This window comes from Otolemur garnettii, unplaced genomic scaffold (genome assembly GCF_000181295.1).
Source record: "Otolemur garnettii isolate 467f Iridium unplaced genomic scaffold, OtoGar3 scaffold00193, whole genome shotgun sequence".
NCBI classification, from domain to species: domain Eukaryota; kingdom Metazoa; phylum Chordata; class Mammalia; order Primates; family Galagidae; genus Otolemur; species Otolemur garnettii.
In genome coordinates, this window is record NW_003852588.1 from 2,666,837 (window position 1) to 2,688,766 (window position 21,930).

Genomic DNA, 21,930 nt, shown 5'->3' on the forward strand with positions numbered 1-21,930 from the left:
AGTTTCATAAAAGGGCTGTGTACATTGGATACTTTTTCTTCCATTCCTGTGATACTTTGCTAAGAAGAACATTTTCCAGTTCCATCCATGTAAACATGAAGAAGGTAAAGTCTAAAGTTTATCTATTTTATTGACCTTTTCAAAAAAACAACTTTTTGTTTATTGATGTGCTGTATAATTCTTTTGTTTTCAATCTCATTTAATTCTGCTCTAATTTTGGTTATTTGTTTTCTTCTGCGAGATTTGGGATTGGAATGTTCTTCCTTTTCCAGTTGCTTAAGATGTCCCATTAAGTTGTTGACTTCCTCTCTTTCCGTTCTCTTGAGGAAGGCTTTCAATGCTATAAATTTCCCTCTTAGGACTGTCTTTGCGGTATCCCAGAGGTTCTGATAACTAGTGTCTTCATTATTGTTTTGTTCTAAAAATTTGGTAATTTCTTTCTTGAATTCATCTCTGACCCATCTATCATTCAGCATAAGGTTATTCAGCTTCCATGTTTTTGTATGAGACGGCAAATTCCTGTTGTTACTGTGTTCAACTTTTATTCCATGATGGTCCGAGAAGATGCATGGAACGATTTCTATTCTTTTAAATTTGCTGTGGTTAGACTTATGACCTAAGATGTGATCGATTTTGGAGTATGTTCCATGGACTGATGAGAAAAATGTGTGTTCAATGTTGTTAGGATGTAATGTTCTGTAGATGTCTGTTAGGTCCAAAAGTTGAATAGTTAAATTTAAATCTAAAATTTCTTTGCTCAGCTTCTTATTGGAGAATCTATCCAACACCGCCAAAGGAGTGTTGAAATCTCCAACTATGATGGAGCTGGGAGAGATCAAGTTGCTCATGCCAGTTAGAGTATCTCTTATAAATTGAGGTGCATTCTGGTTGGGTGCATAGATAGTGATAATTGAGATCTCATCATATTGAGTATTACCCTTAACAAATATAAAATGGCCATCCTTATCCTTGCTTACTTTTGTTGGTTTAACTCTATTGTATCTGTGAATAAAATTGCAACACCTGCTTTTTTCTGCTTTCCATTTGCCTGGAATATAGATGACCATCCCTTCACCCCCAGTCTATATTTATCTTTTTTTTTAATTAATTTATTTTTTATTTTTATTTTGGCTGGGGCTGGGTCTGAACCTGCCACCTCTGGCATATGGGGTCGGCGCCCCACCCTTTTGAGCCACAGGCGCCACCCCCTATATTTATCTTTTAAAGTAAGATGTGCTTCTAGAATACAGCAGATGTCTGGTCTGAGTTTCTGTATCTAATCAGTCAATCTGTGCCTCTTTAGAGGACAATTTAAGCCATTCACATTGATTGAAATTATTGATAAGCCTGGTAAAATGTTGGGCATTGAATTGTTTGAAAGTCCAGTAGACGTTTTTAATTGTTTCGCCACTGTGGAAGTTGGAATTTGATCAAAAGTTTCTGAGTTGGTTTACTTTTGTGGTGGGGGATTGCACTGGTCATTATGGAGGATAGGTTTGAGAATTTCCTGGAGAGCTGGTTTAGTTATGGCAAATTTCTTCAACATGTGAATGTCATTAAAGTATTTAATTTCTCCGTCATAGAGGAAATTCAGTTTAGCTGGATACAGGATCCTGGGTTGGAAGCTATTTTGTTTTAGGAGATTAAAAGTCACTGACCATCCGCTTCTAGCCTGAAAGTTTTCAGCAGGGAGATTTGCAGTCATTCTAATACTCTTCCCCTTGTAGGTTATGGTTTTCTTGCATCTAACTGCTTTCAGAATTTTATCTTTCATATTAACTTTAGTGAAGTTAATTATGATGTTCCTGGGGGATGTCTTGCTCGCATTGAGTCATGCTGGTGTTCTGAAACTATCTGCTATCTGGATTTCAGACTCTCTTGGCATGTCTGGAAAGTTCTCTTTCATAATTTCATGAAGAAGAGCCTCTGTGTTTTGTGAAGCTATTTCATTGCCTTCAGAGATTCCTATAAGGCAAATATTAGTTTTCTTCGAATTATCCCACAGCTCTCTGAGAGAAAGATCTGTTTTTGCTCTCCATTTCTCTTCATCTTTGAGTGCTTAGGCACATTCAAAAGCTTTGTCTTCAATGTCAGAGATCCTTTCTTCTGCCTGTTCCATTCTGTTACTGAGGGATTCTACTCCGTATTTTTCAGACCTTTGAGGGCTGCAAACTCTTGCCTCCATGTTTCAAAATCTTTGATCATTTTATCTTTGAAATCGTTGAATTCTTGAGACATCTTTTGAATAATTTCTTGAGATATCTTTTGAATAATTTCTTGAAATTCTAATTCTCTCCTTTCCTCTCATCTGTTAATCTTATTTGCTATCCAGATTCTGAACTCGATTTCTGTCATTTCAGCCATCTGTTTGTAGATGGGATCTTCAATTGCTTCTGCTCCATCCTTCCTTGGGGGACTCGATCTACTCTGGTTATTCTGGTTACCAGAGCTTTTCCACTGATTCGGCCGCATGATAAATTTGCACCGTTTGGAGAGCGTCCCCACACCGTTCAGCCTGTGGTTGCCACTGGAGAAGATGCTGGCTTCCTCTGGTTGCCAGGAGAGATAGAGCATGTCTGTCCAGAAAAGCCTCAGGGGTGTGAGCCTTATTGTTCTAGCTGCTGTGGCTATTGCTCTTCACCTCTGGGTACCACCACGCCTGTGTAGTTCTCTCTCAATTGACTGTCCTCTGGCAGTTCTCAGGCTACCAGGCCTGGTGTGCCAGGAACTCGTGTGTTGATCAGTCCTGGAGCACTCCACTCAGTTGCCAGGGGTGGTGGCCGAGGGGCAACAGCTGCACAGGGGATGCGCAGGTCAAACAGTTCTTGGCATGCCCCACTAGGGTGCCCCAGGGGCTGCGGCCAAATGGAAGCAGCTGGTGGGGGATGCGCAGGTCAAACAATCCTCAGCACTGGGGTGCCAGGGTGGCGGGGTGGCGGCCAAGTGGAAGCCGTGTGGGGAACACACAGCTCAAGCAGTTCTCGGGCTGCAGGGTTGGGACAGGGTGCTTGGTCCTGCGGGGGTGGAGGGACGCTGTTCTTGGGCCTTGGGCCTCCTCTCACTGTTTCTGTAGGCAAGGGGGCAAGGGTGGACTGGGAATTCAAAATGGCAGCGATATGTTAGTTCCATTTTTCTGACTGGCTAGAGTGTATTTGGAGTCTCAGCAGGGTCCCTCTAGGGGATTAGACCCCTCTTTCTGTAGCTCTCGCTCGTGGGGTTTAGACAATAAGTCCCCAGTTCACCGCTTACCTGTAGGAAACTCACAGGAGCAGACAAAGAGAAAAAAACACAACTTTCTTGGGGCAGGGGATGGATACCCTTCCTTCGGGATGTATTATGTACCTGTAGATTGCTTTCTAGGAGTCGCAACTTTCCTCAGCAGAGTTGTCCTGCAGATATCACTCTTCTCTCTCGGCTGGGCTCCTAGTCTTCAACTTTGTTGGGTATTTTCTGGACTTTATCCTTCCTTTTGGATGGGAGCTTCTGTCAGCGGCTCGTACCTGTTGGCCATCTTGCTCCTCCCTCAGTAGTTATACTGTTATTTACTAGTTAATTGGTCTTGAGTAGGTCCCCTAGATAGCAAAAAATATAAAAACTCTCCAGGGTAGTTCTAATCTGCAGCCAGGGTAGACAGCCCCTGTTCTTAATGCTCCTATTTCCTTGTTAGGCAACGTGTGGTTCATGTTTGTTATGTTGGGTGTGAATGGACTTGCCTTGGCCTGAGGGTAAATTTGGAATAAATTAGGACTCCAAACTTAAGATCAAACTTGCCATCTGGGCAGTGTCTATGGCTTAATGAATAGGACCCCAGCCCCATATACTAGAGTTGGTGGGTTCTAGCCCAGCCCTGGCATCACTATTGTATGTGACCAGCCAGCCTTAGTGGCTTGACACTGAGGGGCTTTCCAGGACTTAGGAATTTTAGTTTTAAAACCAGGACACCCTACCACAACCCTTTGAGTAAAAGTAATAACCTTGTACTATTTTGATTTTCAATTTGTTGACATGGCTGTTGCTATCAGCAACCTCGTCTTCCATGTGCAGCATCTCTGAGTTTGCACCACCTGCTTTAATCTGCATTAATTTCTGTGCCCTTGCTATAGCCCAGGAGCCATGAAGAGTAAGTAATGTTGCACTTATTTTGCAGATGAGGGGTGACACTGCCATTAAGTGACTAGCCTAAGATGGATAGTGCTGAAAGAAAAATTATAGACAAACTAAATCTAACCAAGTTTTAGCAGAAACAGAAAAGTGATGCACAGAGATAGTCACGTTGGTTATCGCCCAGTGCTTGCGTTACTTGAGCCTGGTTTGAACAGCTGGCTTGTGTGAAGGATGGCTGCTGTGATGGAATGAGAGAGACATGGCTGCTTTGTAGAAGGTCAGTCTGTTTACATATCCAGATAGGTTACAGAGAAATCTTTAGGCTCAACTTGGAGTGTGTAAGGACACAGCTTTAGGCTAAAATTAATTTAATAATTTCCCTTAATTTTGAGAGATCAACCAAAACTATAGGCATTGATGTCACTTTGTCATTATCATAAATGTATCTATTTGGTCTCAAATTTCACTGAGAAATAGCAGAACAGTGGGTTTTGTAGTGTAGAATAAGAACGTTAGGGTTTTTTGGTAAGGATTAAACTAGAGGGGACCTTTTTATGTTGGAATCTCCTGTTTTTAGGAGAGAAAAATAAATGATATTTTTTAATTTATTTGTTTAAAAAAAAATTTTAGTCTGATTATGTCACATTTGGTATGAGTGACTCTATTTTGATTTGATTTGGTCTGATCTGTTAAGGCCCCTTGCATGAGCTCAGTTTAAAATAATAATGCCAGCTTATAATTTTTAAACATTTTTTGATCATTTTTCTTTAAAGGAGAATGTGACTAAAACTTAGAGCTTTGCACTATTTTGCTTTTTATTTTGGGATTTTGTTATTGCAGGTCATCATATCTTCATGATCACTTTCTTTTTTTTTTTTTTAGTTTTGTTGTTTTGAAGAGAGACCATTTTATATTTTATGGATGGCTACATGTAAATGTTCAAAATTTTAAAGATAATATAGCACATTAGGGAGACCATTATTATAATTATTAGGAGGATAATATCAAGAATTTTGAGTATGTTTTATAGCCAGAGTCTCCATGATTCAAGCTTACTAAAATTAAATAGATTAAAGAATGAACCAGATAAAGAATCTGTTTGCTTTAATTATGTAGCCTATTTGACAATCTCGTATAACTGAATCTCTATATTTGATGTACTTATCTATAGAATGTCAGTAACCATACAGATTTTTTTCCTATTCAGTCAGTAGGTGAATTAGAGTGATTTTTCTTTATCTAGTATAGCTTCAGTAAGAGGATTGAAGGAAGTCTGTTCTGTAACCATAGCCTTTGTAGTAGAATTTGTTATAGAGCTTATTCACATGAATAAAGTATTTTATTTATTCTCAGTCACGAAAAGAAACTTAATCATGTCTATCTAGAAAGGTAAAGCCTTTTTGGTAACTTTTTAAACCTATAATGTAAGTTAAAAGGAGTGGGAAAATGTTTTTATTTTGACTATGAAGTAATGAAGGTATTATTAAAGTTTTTAGTCAGTATCAAACCTTTACTTTTTATCTATCTAGGTATAAGTTTGTCATGTATAAAGTTGACAGAAATCTTTATAAATAAAAGTGTATTTCATGGGTATATGTAGACACTTTTTTAAAGTTTGATTGTTTACAGAAATATAAGCAAGGGAAAATTTGAGAAGAGTTGCACAATGGCAGTGAAGCCTTGTTTCATGATCTCAGGGAAGCTGTGCATGTTAAGATGCTGTCTGTTGCTGGGGAGAAACTCCTTTGGTTAGATTTACCTCAAGGTTCCTAATGGGTGAACCTAGTTTTAAGATTCTAGAGGGACTTTTCTGAGTTGTGAGATTATGAAACTAAGGTTTGAAGTCCCAAAGTTTTGTGAATGGAAGGGCCAACATTTTTGATGTCCTTTTTAGAAGACTTAATCTTTGGGATTTAGACCATGAAGAGTTAGGTTGACTTTAGCCAGGGGATCATGAAAGGCATTTTTTAAATGGCAAAAACCTATTTAGGCCTAATATATTAAAGCCTTTCAGCATTGGGCATTATCAGAGTTTAGGATTGGAAGATATATGAAGTTCTATTGTTAGGGGCATAGGCCTTTTAGTGACTATTTTATAAAGGGCCAGTTTATGCTTTTTCTTGGAAGTGGATTTGATTTTTATCAATCTGGTAATTCATATCTTTGATTAAACAATATTGTTTTGTCTAGTATTATCATATCTATAACATCTTATTTAACTAGAGGATTATGGGTTTGACAAACCAAACATTCGTCATAAACCATTTTAGTAATTTATAATAATTAGTATAATAACACACATATTTTTAATTTGAATTTCTTAAAAATAATGAGTCATGGAGTATATAGGTTTAAATAATGAAAATTCTGAGGAATCAGGAAACATCACGTAGTCATCTAGGTTCTCCATGGGTTTTTTTCTTAATATTAGATTTATATCTTCTTAAATATTAATTTTATTTTTTTAAATTTAGGTTTGTTGGACCATGGAGATTATTTAAATCACATATCTTAATAATTTTAGTATTGGTTGATTCAGCATAAAAATTTGGTGGAATTTTTTTTTATTTAATTAACTTTTCTCCTGCTTGGTTAATAGTTTTCATAAACCAAGAGACTATAAAGTCTCTTTATTAGACTCTGAAAATTTATTTCTAGTCTAAATGATATGATACTAAAGTTGTCAGAAACCTGAATTTAAGAGTATTTATCCTGAAGTGCTTTATCTTAAAGACATAATATTTTAGACTTTTATTTGTAAAGAGTTTTTAGAAAATGTATCAGAATTAAGTAATTGAGTGTGGAAACAAAATGGTCATGTTTAAGGACATAAGTGATAAGAAAATTTGGTTGAGATGGCCTACGAGAGGCAACCTTAGCCAGAGGCTCCTGACCAGAAGGAGAGATTCTGGACAGATTTGGCCTCTGAAAGTGAAAAGGGGAGCTGAGACAGGAAAGAAGATAGACAAGTACACATCATCTCGGCTGTGGCAACCTGCCACTCCAAGAAAGAGGATCCTAGTGAACAAATTCCAGGTACAAAGTCTAGCTTCACAAAGACTACAGACCCCTCCTTTAAGTGAGAGTCTTGCTGCAGGCTCTCTGCAAGGTAGCAGGGGACAAAAGTCCTCTCATTTTACCCCATGGATGACAGCTGCAAAATACTGGGTGTCTTCCCCCAGAGAGGTTCCACCTGTGAGCATAGGCATCATCCTGCCCAGCATAAAACTGAACAAATACTCTCCCTGCAATACTGAACTTTCAGCACATCTGTCCCCCCTTGCCTGGAAGTCTGAAGGTCTAGACCCTGCAGAACCCAGAGTGTGTGGCCATTCCCTAGGAGGTTTGGGCATTGTATGGATAGAAGCGTGGAAACAGTGACTGGAGTTGAGGTGGGAGGCACAGGAAGAGAGGAACTTTGGGAGAGTGAAGCATGTGCAACATTTCCCTGTGGGTGGTGGTGGCTGTGCAGACCCCTGCTTCAGACTTTCAAGGGCAGAGCCTCTGATGCCAGGTTAGGGCTGCCATGGGCAGGTGAACTCACTCTCCTTGGGACTTTCGGGGGTGGAGCCACTGAAAACCAGTTGGGACTTTCATGGGTGTGGGGGGCTGACCCCCATTTGGACTTCCAAGGGCAGAGCCACTGGTGCTCATTTTGAAATTTCAAGGGCAAAGCCATGGGTGCCTGGTTTAAACTGTTAAGGGCAGAATTGGTCCCTGGTTTGGACTTCTAAGGGCACTGCCACTGGTGCTGGATTTAGACTTTCAAATGTGGAGCCACTGGTACCCAGTTTGGACTTTCAAGGGCTGGCCTCTGATACCAGGTTTGGACTTTAAAGGGCAGGTAAACCAATGCCCAGTTCAGACTTAAAAGGGTGGATGTGCTGATGCCTTTGTCCTGACTGTGACTAGTGATCTTTCCTGAATTGGTGGTCCACCAGAGGGGACCAGGCTCCATCCCCTTGTGTATGTTGGTTGGAATTATCTGTGAATTTCCACTATCAGGATACTGGAGACCCTTTTAGCTCTCCCTATTGAGCAGTGATTGTATAGTCCAGGTCAATCTGTTTAGAACTCTAGATCTGGGCTGTCCACCTGAGGTCCCTCTGAGGTTGAGTGCCAGTTATTTTACAGTGGGAAAGGACTGTTGCTGGTGAGGGACAGGGCATTACAGATGCTTTATCTCACCCTAGATGAGATTCCAGCCTAATACCTTGACTCCTTAAGATTGGGTAGAGGTGGCTGATTTCAGGTTAGAGCCGTCTTGTGCTCTCTTACTAAGCAGGTCTTCAGAGTCTTAGGCCACAGCTCTGAAAGGGACCTTTGTAAGGCTATAGGGGAAAACCCGCAGTCACAAGCCCCAGTTCATTGGTTAAGGGTGGATTAACTCTACTTCCTGGGGCCCCCAATCTAATATTACCCTATCATTTTAAATAGCCAAATTGCAGGAAATACTCATGGGGTGGAACCAGAAGAAGAACTCTGACAACATGAATAATCAGAGTAGATCAACTCCTCCTAAGGAATAACAAAGGAGATAAAATAGAAGATGCCACTCATGGACAAATGGTTTAAATAGAATGCAGAATATGGATGGCAAATAAGACAAATAGAATGGAGGAAAAGATGGAAACAGAAATCCAAAGAGTTGTGCAAAAGTTGTCTCAAGGAATTCAAAGACAAAATCTCCAAGGATATGGACATAATGAGAAAAGAGATAGTAGAACTTAAGGAAATGAGAAAGTTATTTGAGGAGCTTCATAATACAATAGAATCCCTCAGTAATAGAGTGGAGCAGGCAGAAGAAAGGATCTCTGAAGTTGAAGACAAAGCTTTTGAATTTTCCCATACACTCAAAGAGGCAGAGAAGTGGAGACTTTTTGGTCGTTCCCTGAGAGAGTTGTGGGATCACTGCAAAAGAGCAAACATTCATCTTATAAGAATTCCCGAAGGGGAAAAGGATGGTCCTAAAGGCCCAGATGCTCTATTCCAAGATATAATGGAGGAGAATTTCTCCAAGCATGGCAAGAGATACAGAAATTCAGATAGTAGACAGTGTCAGAACCCCAGGAAGACTCAATCTAAATAAAGCATCTCCTAGACACATTGTGATTAACTTTGCCAAAGTTAAGAAGGAGAAAATTCTACAAGCAGCCAGACATAATAAAAGCATTACTTACAAAGGGAGAAATATTAGAATGACTGCAGATCTCTCAGCTGAAAAGTTTCAAGCCAGAGAGGATGGTCATCAACCTTCAATTTCCTAAAACAAAACAACCCTCAGCACAGGATTCTGTTTCCAGCTAAACAGAGTTTCATTTGTGATGGAGAAATCAAATACTTCACTGGCATACACATGTTGAGGAAATTTGCCATAACTAAACCAGCTTTCCAGGATATTCTCAGACTCATTTTCCATAATGACAAGCACAATGGTCTACCACCAAAGTACACTCACCCAGAAATTTTTGAAGAAAACTGAGCTCCCACAATGGTAAAAGGATTAAAAATGTCTACTGGACCTTTGAAAAACATGACACCTAAAACTTTATCATGCCTATCAATCCTCTCAATAATGTGAATAGCTCAAATTGTTCTCTAAAGAGGCTCCAATTGGCTGATCAGATACAAAAACTCAGGCCAGATATTGTTACATACAAGAGTCTCATCTTATCTTAAAAGATAAAAAAGGACTCAGGGTGAAGGTATGATCATCTGTAATATAGGCAAACAGAAATAGGAAAAAATCAGGAGTTGTAATTCTGTTTGCAGATACAATAGGCTTTAAACCAACAAATAATAAGGAAAGATAAGTATGGACACTACTTAATTGTCAAGGGAAACACTCAGCATTAAGGGATTTCAATATTTAACATTGATGCACCCTACCAGAATGCTCCTCAATTTATAAGGCAAACCCTAATAGATATGAACAATTTGATATCTTCCTGCACTATAATAGTTGGAAATTTTAAAACCCCTTTGGCAGTTCTGGATAGATCCTCCAAGAGGAAACTAAACAAAGAAATAATGAACTTAAACTGGACCCTACAACAAATGGATTTAGCAGACATCTACAGAACATTTCATCCTAACAAAACTGAATATACATTCTTCTCATCAGCCCACATATCATCCTCCAAAGCAATCATATCTTAGGACACAAGTCTAATCTCAGCAAATTTAAAAAAATAAAAATTATTCTATATATCTTATCTTCTCATACCATCATGGAATACAAATTGAACTCAACAGCAATAGGAATCTTCATACTCAAACTAAGCCACAGAAACTAAATAATCTTAGGCTGAATGATAGCTAGTTCAAAGATGAGATTAATCAGAAATTGAAATTAATCAGGAATCAGAAAAAAACCTTAAATAGCCAATACATTACTCAGAAATAAAAATAAATCAGGAGGCATCACGTTACTAAACTTTAGGCTATACTATAAATCTATAGTGATCAAAACAGCCTGGTACTGGCACAAAAATAGAGAGGTAGATATATGGAACAGGATAGAAAACCAAGAGATGAACTTAACCACTTATCGTAATTTGATTTCTGATAAGCCTATCAAAAGCATCAATGCTAGGGGAAAGCATCAATGCTAGGGGAAAGATTCTCTATTTAACAAATGGTGTTGGATGAATTGGCTGGCAACCTCTAGAAGATGAAAATGAACCCCCACCTTTCACCATTAACAAAAATTGATTCTCACTGGATAAAAGATTTAAACATATATAATTACCTACATATTCATATGAATGGGAAAACATAACTATACTCCAGAAAGTAGAGGGGAAGAGGAAAGAGAGAGAGAGTATTTGGGGGGACCTCACCTAATGTGCATGATGCAGTGGTACATTTCAAAAATATTATGAAAAGAGTATAATTGTAATAGATGTGTTAATCAGTGCAATGTATGCATTTCATATTGTATATAAAATCAGTACACTGAACCCCATAAATGCATCAATGTACACAGTTATGATTTAATAAAAACAAAACAAAAAAAGGTGCTGAAAACCAAATGCACAAGTGAGTCTTAATTGTATCCAGAAAAAAAAATTTTATGTAAAAAGAATTTGAGTGGGGATTTTATTGTGGACTGTATATTAGATAATAATATTGAATCTGTATTAAATGTGTTGAGGCCAAACAAAATAAAATAATCTGACCACTTAAACTTAAGACAGGAAACTATAAAAATACTAGAAGAGAGGGTAGGGAAAATGCTTGAAGAAATTGGTTTGGGAGAATTTTTATGAGGAAGACCTCCCTGGCAATTCAAGGAACACCAAAAATATATTACCGGGATCTGATCAAACTAAAAACTTCTGCATGGGCAAGAGCACAGTAAGTAAAGCAAGCAGACAGCCTTCAGAATGGGAGAAGATATTTGCAGGTTATGTTTCTGGCAAGGGTCTGATAATTAGAATCTACAGAGAACTCAAACTAATCAATAAGAAAAGAACAAATAATCCCCTTTCTTTGTGGGCAAGAGACTTAAACAGAAGCTTCTCTGAAAAAGACAGATGCCTGGCCTACAAACACATGAAAAAATGCTCATCATTTTTAATCATCAGAGAAATGCAAATCACAGTATAATCCAGCTCCAGTAAGATTAGCCCAAATTGCAAAATCCCAAAACTTCAGATGTTAGTGTGAATGTGGAGAGAAGGGAAAACTTCTACATTGCTGGTGGGAATGCAAGCTAATACATCCTTTTTGGAAAGAAGTTTGAAGAATACTCAAGGAACTAAAAGTAGACCTGCCATTCGATCCTGCAATTCCTCTACTAGGTATATAATGCACAGTTGCTCTCCCTCTCTGTGGTCTGTGCTTTACAAAGTGAGGTTGTAGCCTCAGAGAGGGTGGACAGGGGCAAGTGACAACCCACAGTGCAAGTACTGATGAAATTCTACCAGGGCAACTCTCGGTACACTACAGCTCAACTTCACAGAAGAGAAGGAGCCTACTGAGGTTTCAACAGTGCTCTGTAAAAATTGTAAGTCCACATCCTGACCTCTGGATCCCATCCCTCTTGTTTGAGAGTAGGGTCTTTGCATACATAATTCAGTTAAGGAGAAAATTGTGGATTTAGGGTGGCTTCCAAATCCAAGGGCAGGTCTTCCCATGAGAGACAGTAGAGAGACTTGAGACCTAAACCCAGAGGGAGATGGTGATGTGAGGACAGAGGCAGGGAGTGAAGAAAGGTGGCAGAAATCTGGGTGTGTCCAGGAAGCCACCAGAGTCCCACAAGTAGCATGTGCCAGCACCTTGAGTTTGGACTTCTGTTGTGCCTAACTGCGAAAGAATACATTTGGGTGGTTCAGAGCCATGTAGCTTGTGGTGACTTGCTGTGGCAGCCCCTGGAGGGCCCCACAGATCTCTCTGTTGCACCCACATTCCCATGTGGATGTTGTGGGAGGTGACTGCCCTTAGTCGTTTGGTTTGTTGGGTTGCCTGGATCGTTCCCAGTGGATATGTGGGTTGGGTAGGGTGATTGCCCTCCATAAAGACTTTTCTTTTATTTCAGTTTTCTGTTTAAGGATATTTTTATGAGACTATTTTCACATGTTCTTAAATTTTTTGTTTCTTCTTAACTGTGTTGCCAGATTTTAGGAGAATTCAACATAGCAATTGTTTTAATTTTCTAGGAAATAATAATGTTCCAGCTTTGTATTTTTTATGAATTCAAAAGAGAGGAAAGGATGAAAGCTTATGAGGGAGTTATGTGTGGAAAAATGAAGAGATTCATCACAATTAGAGCTGAAGAGCTCATTTAGGTCACATTGCTAAGTGTGAGCATTTTGTCTGTTTCCATTCTAAATGACTCAGCTAACAAGCTTTCCATAACCTGCCTTGGAAAAGTGTCCAGAAACCATAAGGGTTTCCTGATAGGGAAAATCTTTTCTTATTCTGATTATTTTTCCTGTGGTTCTGTGTCATTAGCTGAGAATCTCTTCATTTTGAAGCAATGGTTAGATTGCTCCTCCCAACATGACACTCCAGAAAATTTTAATTTGTGTCTCATTGCCGTTGCCTTATCATAACTTTTCAATTCTTTTCATGTATTCCTTAATACTCTTTTTGACTTGCTAATTACTTTTCTCTTCTAGACGGGTTAAGGATAGGTTAAGAATTTTAGGTGATCTTATGTACGGCTTGCGCTATATCTACCCCTGACTAAGAATGATGTAATTACTGGAATAGTCTAGTGATGAAGGGGCTAGTTATTGAAGAGCCCAGTGTGAAAGTCCACTCTGCATCTCATGAGCTGCATGACCTTGAACAAATCACATGACCTCTCCAAACCCCACTTTCCTCATCTGTAAAATAGAGATAATCATGAATTAGAAGTTAGCCTGTAAACTATTACTGGGATAAATATACAAAGCATTTAGTACCGCCCTCCAGCAAATGTGCAAGAGATGTTAGCTGCTACTATGTTGGAAGTAGAATTCAAAATATTTAGAAGTCATGTAGATCTTTATATTTTCTTGGAATTGAGGTGATACCCATGGGGAGAAGCTGCCTCATGGCATTGGCTATCTTGCCTGCCTCTCCCTTTTTCCAATTCTTTCCTTCTGTTGTTGAGAGTGGCTTGCTTTTTTTCAAGTTGTCATTAGTCCAGGCCAGCCCAGAGCATCTCGGCCAAGACTGGCATCTCCTTACCCAGAGTCCTCTTACCAGCTTTGAGAAGCACCTGACTTTCTATAGGTCACCCATCAGCTCCTCCTCTCTGTGCCTTCCAGATGAGTCACATGCTGGGGTCACTGCTTAGGCAGCCCTAGCAAGAAATGTGCTGTCTCTGAGGACCAGGATCTGCCTGTTCTCATCACATGGCAGGAGGCAGCCAGCCCCTCCCCCTTTTGTAGTCCTTGCACTGCGGGGTTGGGAGTGTTGTCTCTCATCTACTCACAATGCTGTATACTCATAGGCAAGTGTTAGTGCTGTAAAAACCCTGGATTCCCAGATTCCTGTTGAGGGTTCTGTCACACACCTCTGCTTTAGTGCTCTTGCTGGGTCCAAAGTGGCTGGGAAACATCTGGGGCACTTGCTGGGTTCCCAGTTCCAGCTCCAACCCTGACCCTGTATCAAGACATGTTCATCCCTGCTCTCTGCAAGGCTAAGAAGGGTGAAGATTCACCTTGCTCCCAGAAGCTGAGTGTTCTCAGACCCGGGGATTGGGCCAGCATGCAAGAATACAGCCATTGGTCTTTAGTGTGGGGCTCCTTGGTTCCTCTGCAAATGAATCTCAGCAGGCCTGCCTCCCATGGCCTGCTGCCACACTCAATTTGCAGAAGGCTCACAGCTCCTGGAATGCCCAGCTCTATTGCTTTCCTCTTAAGGGAGAAAACAGTCTGCAGTGACCCATAATATTCAGAGTGTTAGTGTTAGGGGAACTACCCTCCATTTGCTGTGATAGATGTTTAGATTTTCCTGATTGCAGGGCAAGTTAGACAGCTGAGGAATAGCTGAATCCAGGTGTAGTCACATCATCCCAAACCCCCATCAGGAGCACCATGACCCCAGGGGCTTCCTGCTCAGGCTGCCAGCTGCAAATCATTTATTACATTCTTGCTATTCTATTGGAGCTGATCCTGAGTCAGTCACCACTGAGTAAACTTGGACTTACACTATTATTCAACTGTCTTTGGCCAAATCTATTATTATTTCCTCTATAATATGCCAGCTTGGTTTGGGTTCTATTATGGTCTTTTGCTCTTTTCCAACTATTAATGTGTGTTTTCCTATGAGAAGCCTGGTAACTATTACAATAGTTTGGTTACCTAACCTGGCAGGTGTCCAATTCCTAATGGAATACTTGAGGTTGAAAATCTGTTTGGAGTGTTCTCTTATATTAGAGAAAAAAATAGACATCTTAATCTCCAAAGGGACAAATATTCACATATGAAGGAGTAAAGCAGTAAAGGAGTAAAGGAGTAAAGTCTCTGAAATCTGAGGTGTTTCTGCCTTGGAAGCTCATCTGTCCATCCGTCTGTCACATGGGGGACAGTTCTCCTTACAAGCACCCTGAATGTGACAGGGTCAGACCAGAATTTCCCTTCAGTGGTGAAAAGTCATAGAGCTGGTGGGCCTAGAAGTGAATCTTCTGCAAATATAGCCCTGTCCCCTCATGGGTCAACACTGAGTTGAAGGTGGGTCCTGAAGAGAAGACAGGGATGGGCAGAAAGGTGCTTTTGGCTTCTACCTCTCTGTATCCACTTTAATCAGGGCAGGTCAGCTCTAGTTTAACACACATGCACACACTCAAAACACACAGACACATACATCCATATATAATTTAAAGAAAGTCTAAATACCACATTCAAGTCTATCAAATAACCACTACTCCACAGAGTTTGGCATGCCCTAGGCACACACCCCACATGTGTGCCCTGGGGACCTGGGGGTGAGTCCTTCTGTGCATGTCCTTTAACTGAAAACTTAAGTAGTTCTCGCACTGTAACTCAAACATACACATACTGTTGTAATTGGTAAATACAAATTCATTTAAAATTTATTGAATTCATAACAGCTTTTCATTATTATTATCATCATATATATTACCAATCAGTGTGTCTTAGAGATACAACTGCACCAGGCAGAGAGCATAAAAACAGCAGTAATATTTGTTGTTCAAGTGGGACTCTTAGGCTTCCCCATCCACTTACCTGGGCCTCCTGAGGAGCTGTGGAAGGGCATTTCCCCAGCTCACACCCTGGTGGAGAATTAGATACATTTCCTTCCCCTCCCTTGGCCTTGGAGTCAGCTGGAATGTGGGTGGGAGGTGTGGACAGAGTTACTCTCACTCCATCAAGGCCACCTCTCAAATCAAGAAGCTCACACAAGTGGACAGTTGGCTTTCTCTGGGTTAGTTTGAAAAATGAACCCATTTCCCTGGGTTGTTCTTAAGGTCTCTTATAGTGATCTAGTCCTTGTATGTGACCTTCACAGACCTCCAAAATCATTATTCATTCTAAATTAACTTTTATTTTACAATATGATGAATGGGAACTTCCTGAATGTCTCCTGTCTCATATCTCATAGACAACATTCCTTGCTGGAGATTTGCTAAGAGATAGGCTTCTCTGTTGAATCCTCATTGTCTGCCAAGAAACATATTGGTAAGCAGAGAGACTACAAAACACCACATTAGTAAACTTGCATTTTTTTGGAAGCAGGTGGAGGGGCAGGATATGTAGTGTAAGGAAAGCTTTCATAAGAACCTGTTGTATGTCCCTAAGTGTAGGCTGAAGGAAGGGATGGCTGAGATACTTGACTTCAGCAAATTAGTGGAAGCATATTTCCAACTCTCCTTCAGGATCATTCATTTTCCCTTTTCTCCATGAGGTAGGGCACCATCTTAGTCCATCCATTTTGTTAGACTGCTGTAACAAAATACCACAAACTGGGTAGCTTATAAATATATAAACAGCAGGGGTCTATTATCACAGCTCTGGAGGCTGGAAAGTCCAAGATCCAGGATCAGGCAGATCTGGTGTCTGATGAGGGCCACCTTCTGGGTCACAGATGGCATCTTCCCATTGTGCTCTCACAAGTGGAATGGGTGAGTCAGCTCTCCAGGGCCTCTTTTGTGACACAGGTGGCATTAGACTACTACTGACCTTCTGTATTCTGGAATCTGTGTAACCCTCCCTGACTGCAGTGAAGGGCTGGGTGTCACTGTTTCAGGAGGTCCCTTGATGAGGTCTTCATATAGGACCAGTGGTTTCTGACCATTAATCAGAACACATTTCTGTTCATGTCTTCCACCCACAACTTCAATGCCTTTTCCATCTTAAGTAAGCACTTGTCTCACACTGTGGTCACTTTTGAAGTTTGAGGTGTGACAGCAAAACTAGCATGAATTTCATTTTCCTTCCTTACAATTTCACAGAAAGGGGAGTCATTCTCACCACAGATCTCAGCAACCTCAGTTTTCAGATTTTCTTGTTGTTGTTCTTTGTCTTTTTTAACCTTCAGATTTTTTATTCTTCCTTAAGTTGAGAATGTTCACTTTCTTAACGGAAGTACTTGATGGCTTCTCCTTGGCATATCTGAGTTGATAGTATTCCTACTTTTTCTCTTTGGGGCCATGAGTAAGCAAAGTAAGGGTGACTTGAACATAAGCACTGTGATGGTAGGACAATTGGTCTGAGAATCAGGCTGGCTGCTAAGTGATTCATGGGCAGGGAGTGCCTACAATGCTGGGCACAGGGAGGGCTCACACCCTGGCAGGATGGTTGGGGATAGTGCAAGATGTCATCACGCTACACAGCATAGTACTTTACTTGAAAGTTATGAGTTGTTCATTTCTGAAATTTTCCTTATACTATTTTTGGACTGTGGTTGACCATGGGTAACTATAGATCGGAGGCAGGGGGGCTGTTGTAAACCCATGAGTGAGGTTCCATGCTCCTGGCTAATCACCTTCACTAGCCCCACATCCTAATACAATCACAGTGGGATTTGGATTTCAACAGATGAATTTTGGCAAAACACAAACACTCAGATCACAGCAATAAACTGTGAGCAGTTTATTGCAGTAAACTCCACTAATAATTTCAGATGATTTTATTTGTGAAAAAATGTCTAATGACACCATCTTATCCTACTAATGCTGATTTATGCCATGTTCTCAGCAGAGTTCTCCAAGAAGCACAGTGTGTCCCATGTACATATCAGGATGTTCTCGTTTAACATGTATAATGCGCACGTGGTCTTTAAATATCTCCAGAAAGATTTTATCTGGCAGTAAATACTATAACATCAAGGTGAGCTGTAGCTCATTAGGCAATTTATTTTAAAAAGCTATGGCATTGAGGCCCCAACTCTGACTGTGTTCATAAATATTCAGGTTCTTGATGAAGCCTCAAAGAGAATGAGTTGGAGCAACAGAAAACAGAGGAAGGCAGATTAGCTTTGAACACAGAGAGAGGGGGCCTAAGATTGTTATTCCTCCTGAATTTTGGAGAAGATCCAGAACAGACCTGGCTTCCCTGCTCACTGTTGAAAGCACAATGTGAACCTCTGTGTGGAATGGGCCTGGTGCTTCTGCCAGCTGTTCACAACAAGGGGGAAAACCCCTTTCCTCTATTCCAGCATCATATGTACATGGAGAACACAAGATTTCCATGGAATGACACTATTCTAGGGAACACAAGTGAGAGTTGTACATGGCTAATTATAAGAGTTCAAAATAAGGTGGCTTATGTAAGTTCAGTGATAACTTCTTGGCCTAAGAGCACGATGTGTACGCTTAAACTCACAGATATCAAGGATCTATTGGGAAGAGGAGCAAGATGGCAGACAGGTACAAGCCTCTGACAGAAGCTCCCATCCAAAAGGAAGGATAAAGTCCAGAAAATACCCAACAAAGTTGAAGACTAGGAGCCCAGCCGAGAGAGAAGAGTGATATCTGCAGGACAACTCTGCTGAGGAAAGTTGCGACTCCTAGAAAGCAATCTACAGGTACATAATACATCCCGAAGGAAGGGTATCCATCCCCTGCCCCAAGAAAGTTGTGTTTTTTTCTCTTTGTCTGCTCCTGTGAGTTTCCTACAGGTAAGCGGTGAACTGGGGACTTATTGTCTAAACCCCACGAGCGAGAGCTACAGAAAGAGGGGTCTAATCCCCTAGAGGGACCCTGCTGAGACTCCAAATACACTCTAGCCAGTCAGAAAAATGGAACTAACATATCGCTGCCATTTTGAATTCCCAGTCCACCCTTGCCCCCTTGCCTACAGAAACAGTGAGAGGAGGCCCAAGGCCCAAGAACAGCGTCCCTCCACCCCCGCAGGACCAAGCACCCTGTCCCAACCCTGCAGCCCGAGAACTGCTTGAGCTGTGTGTTCCCCACACGGCTTCCACTTGGCCGCCACCCCGCCACCCCGGCACCCCAGTGCTGAGGATTGTTTGACCTGCGCATCCCCCACCAGCTGCTTCCATTTGGCCGCAGCCCCTGGGGCACCCTAGTGGGGCATGCCAAGAACTGTTTGACCTGCGCATCCCCTGTGCAGCTGTTGCCCCTCGGCCACCACCCCTGGCAACTGAGTGGAGTGCTCCAGGACTGATCAACACACGAGTTCCTGGCACACCAGGCCTGGTAGCCTGAGAACTGCCAGAGGACAGTCAATTGAGAGAGAACTACACAGGCGTGGTGGTACCCAGAGGTGAAGAGCAATAGCCACAGCAGCTAGAACAATAAGGCTCACACCCCTGAGGCTTTTCTGGACAGACATGCTCTATCTCTCCTGGCAACCAGAGGAAGCCAGCATCTTCTCCAGTGGCAACCACAGGCTGAACGGTGTGGGGACGCTCTCCAAACGGTGCAAATTTATCATGCAGCCGAATCAGTGGAAAAGCTCTGGTAACCAGAATAACCAGAGTAGATCGAGTCCCCCAAGGAAGGATGGAGCAGAAGCAATTGAAGATCCCATCTACAAACAGATGGCTGAAATGACAGAAATCGAGTTCAGAATCTGGATAGCAAATAAGATTAACAGATGAGAGGAAAGGAGAGAATTAGAATTTCAAGAAATTATTCAAAAGATATCTCAAGAAATTACTCAAAAGATGTCTCAAGAATTCAACGATTTCAAAGATAAAATGATCAAAGATTTTGAAACATGGAGGCAAGAGTTTGCAGCCCTCAAAGGTCTGAAAAATACGGAGTAGAATCCCTCAGTAACAGAATGGAACAGGCAGAAGAAAGGATCTCTGACATTGAAGACAAAGCTTTTGAATGTGCCTAAGCACTCAAAGATGAAGAGAAATGGAGAGCAAAAACAGATCTTTCTCTCAGAGAGCTGTGGGATAATTCGAAGAAAACTAATATTTGCCTTATAGGAATCTCTGAAGGCAATGAAATAGCTTCACAAAACACAGAGGCTCTTCTTCATGAAATTATGAAAGAGAACTTTCCAGACATGCCAAGAGAGTCTGAAATCCAGATAGCAGATAGTTTCAGAACACCAGCATGACTCAATGCGAGCAAGACATCCCCCAGGAACATCATAATTAACTTCACTAAAGTTAATATGAAAGATAAAATTCTGAAAGCAGTTAGATGCAAGAAAACCATAACCTACAAGGGGAAGAGTATTAGAATGACTGCAAATCTCCCTGCTGAAAACTTTCAGGCTAGAAGCGGATGGTCAGTGACTTTTAATCTCCTAAAACAAAATAGCTTCCAACCCAGGATCCTGTATCCAGCTAAACTGAATTTCCTCTATGACGGAGAAATTAAATACTTTAATGACATTCACATGTTGAAGAAATTTGCCATAACTAAACCAGCTCTCCAGGAAATTCTCAAACCTATCCTCCATAATGACCAGTGCAATCCCCCACCACAAAAGTAAACCAACTCAGAAACTTTTGATCAAATTCCAACTTCCACAGTGGCGAAACAATTAAAAACGTCTACTGGACTTTCAAACAATTCAATGCCCAACATTTTACCAGGCTTATCAATAATTTCAATCAATGTGAATGGCTTAAATTGTCCTCTAAAGAGGCACAGATTGACTGATTAGATACAGAAACTCAGACCAGACATCTGCTGTATTCTAGAAGCACATCTTACTTTAAAAGATAAATATAGGGGGTGGCGCCTGTGGCTCAAAAGGGTGGGGCGCCGACCCCATATGCCAGAGGTGGCAGGTTCAGACCCAGCCCCAGCCAAAATAAAAATAAAAAATAAATTAATTAAAAAAAAAGATAAATATAGACTGGGGGTGAAGGGATGGTCATCTATATTCCAGGCAAATGGAAAGCAGAAAAAAGCAGGTGTTGCAATTTTATTCACAGATACAATAGAGTTAAACCAACAAAAGTAAGCAAGGATAAGGATGGCCATTTTATATTTGTTAAGGGTAATACTCAATATGATGAGATCTCAATTATCACTATCTATGCACCCAACCAGAATGCACCTCAATTTATAAGAGATACTCTAACTGGCATGAGCAACTTGATCTCTCCCAGCTCCATCATAGTTGGAGATTTCAACACTCCTTTGGCGGTGTTGGATAGATTCTCCAATAAGAAGCTGAGCAAAGAAATTTTAGATTTAAATTTAACTATTCAACTTTTGGACCTAACAGACATCTACAGAACATTACATCCTAACAACATTGAACACACATTTTTCTCATCAGTCCATGGAACATACTCCAAAATCGATCACATCTTAGGTCATAAGTCTAACCACAGCAAATTTAAAAGAATAGAAATCGTTCCATGCATCTTCTCGGACCATCATGGAATAAAAGTTGAACACAGTAACAACAGGAATTTGCCGTCTCATACAAAAACATGGAAGCTGAATAACCTTATGCTGAATGATAGATGGGTCAGAGATGAATTCAAGAAAGAAATTACCAAATTTTTAGAACAAAACAATAATGAAGACACTAGTTATCAGAACCTCTGGGATACCGCAAAGACAGTCCTAAGAGAGAAATTTATAGCATTGAAAGCCTTCCTCAAGAGAACGGAAAGAGAGGAAGTCAACAACTTAATGGGACATCTTAAGCAACTGGAAAAGGAAGAACATTCCAATCCCAAATCTCGCAGAAGAAAACAAATAACCAAAATTAGAGCAGAATTAAATGAGATTGAAAACAAAAGAATTATACAGCACATCAATAAACAAAAAGTTGTTTTTTTGAAAAGGTCAATAAAATAGATAAACTTTAGACTTTACCTTCTTCATGTTTACATGGATGGAACTGGAAAATGTTCTTCTTAGCAAAGTATCACAGGAATGGAAGAAAAAGTATCCAATGTACACAGCCCTTTTATGAAACT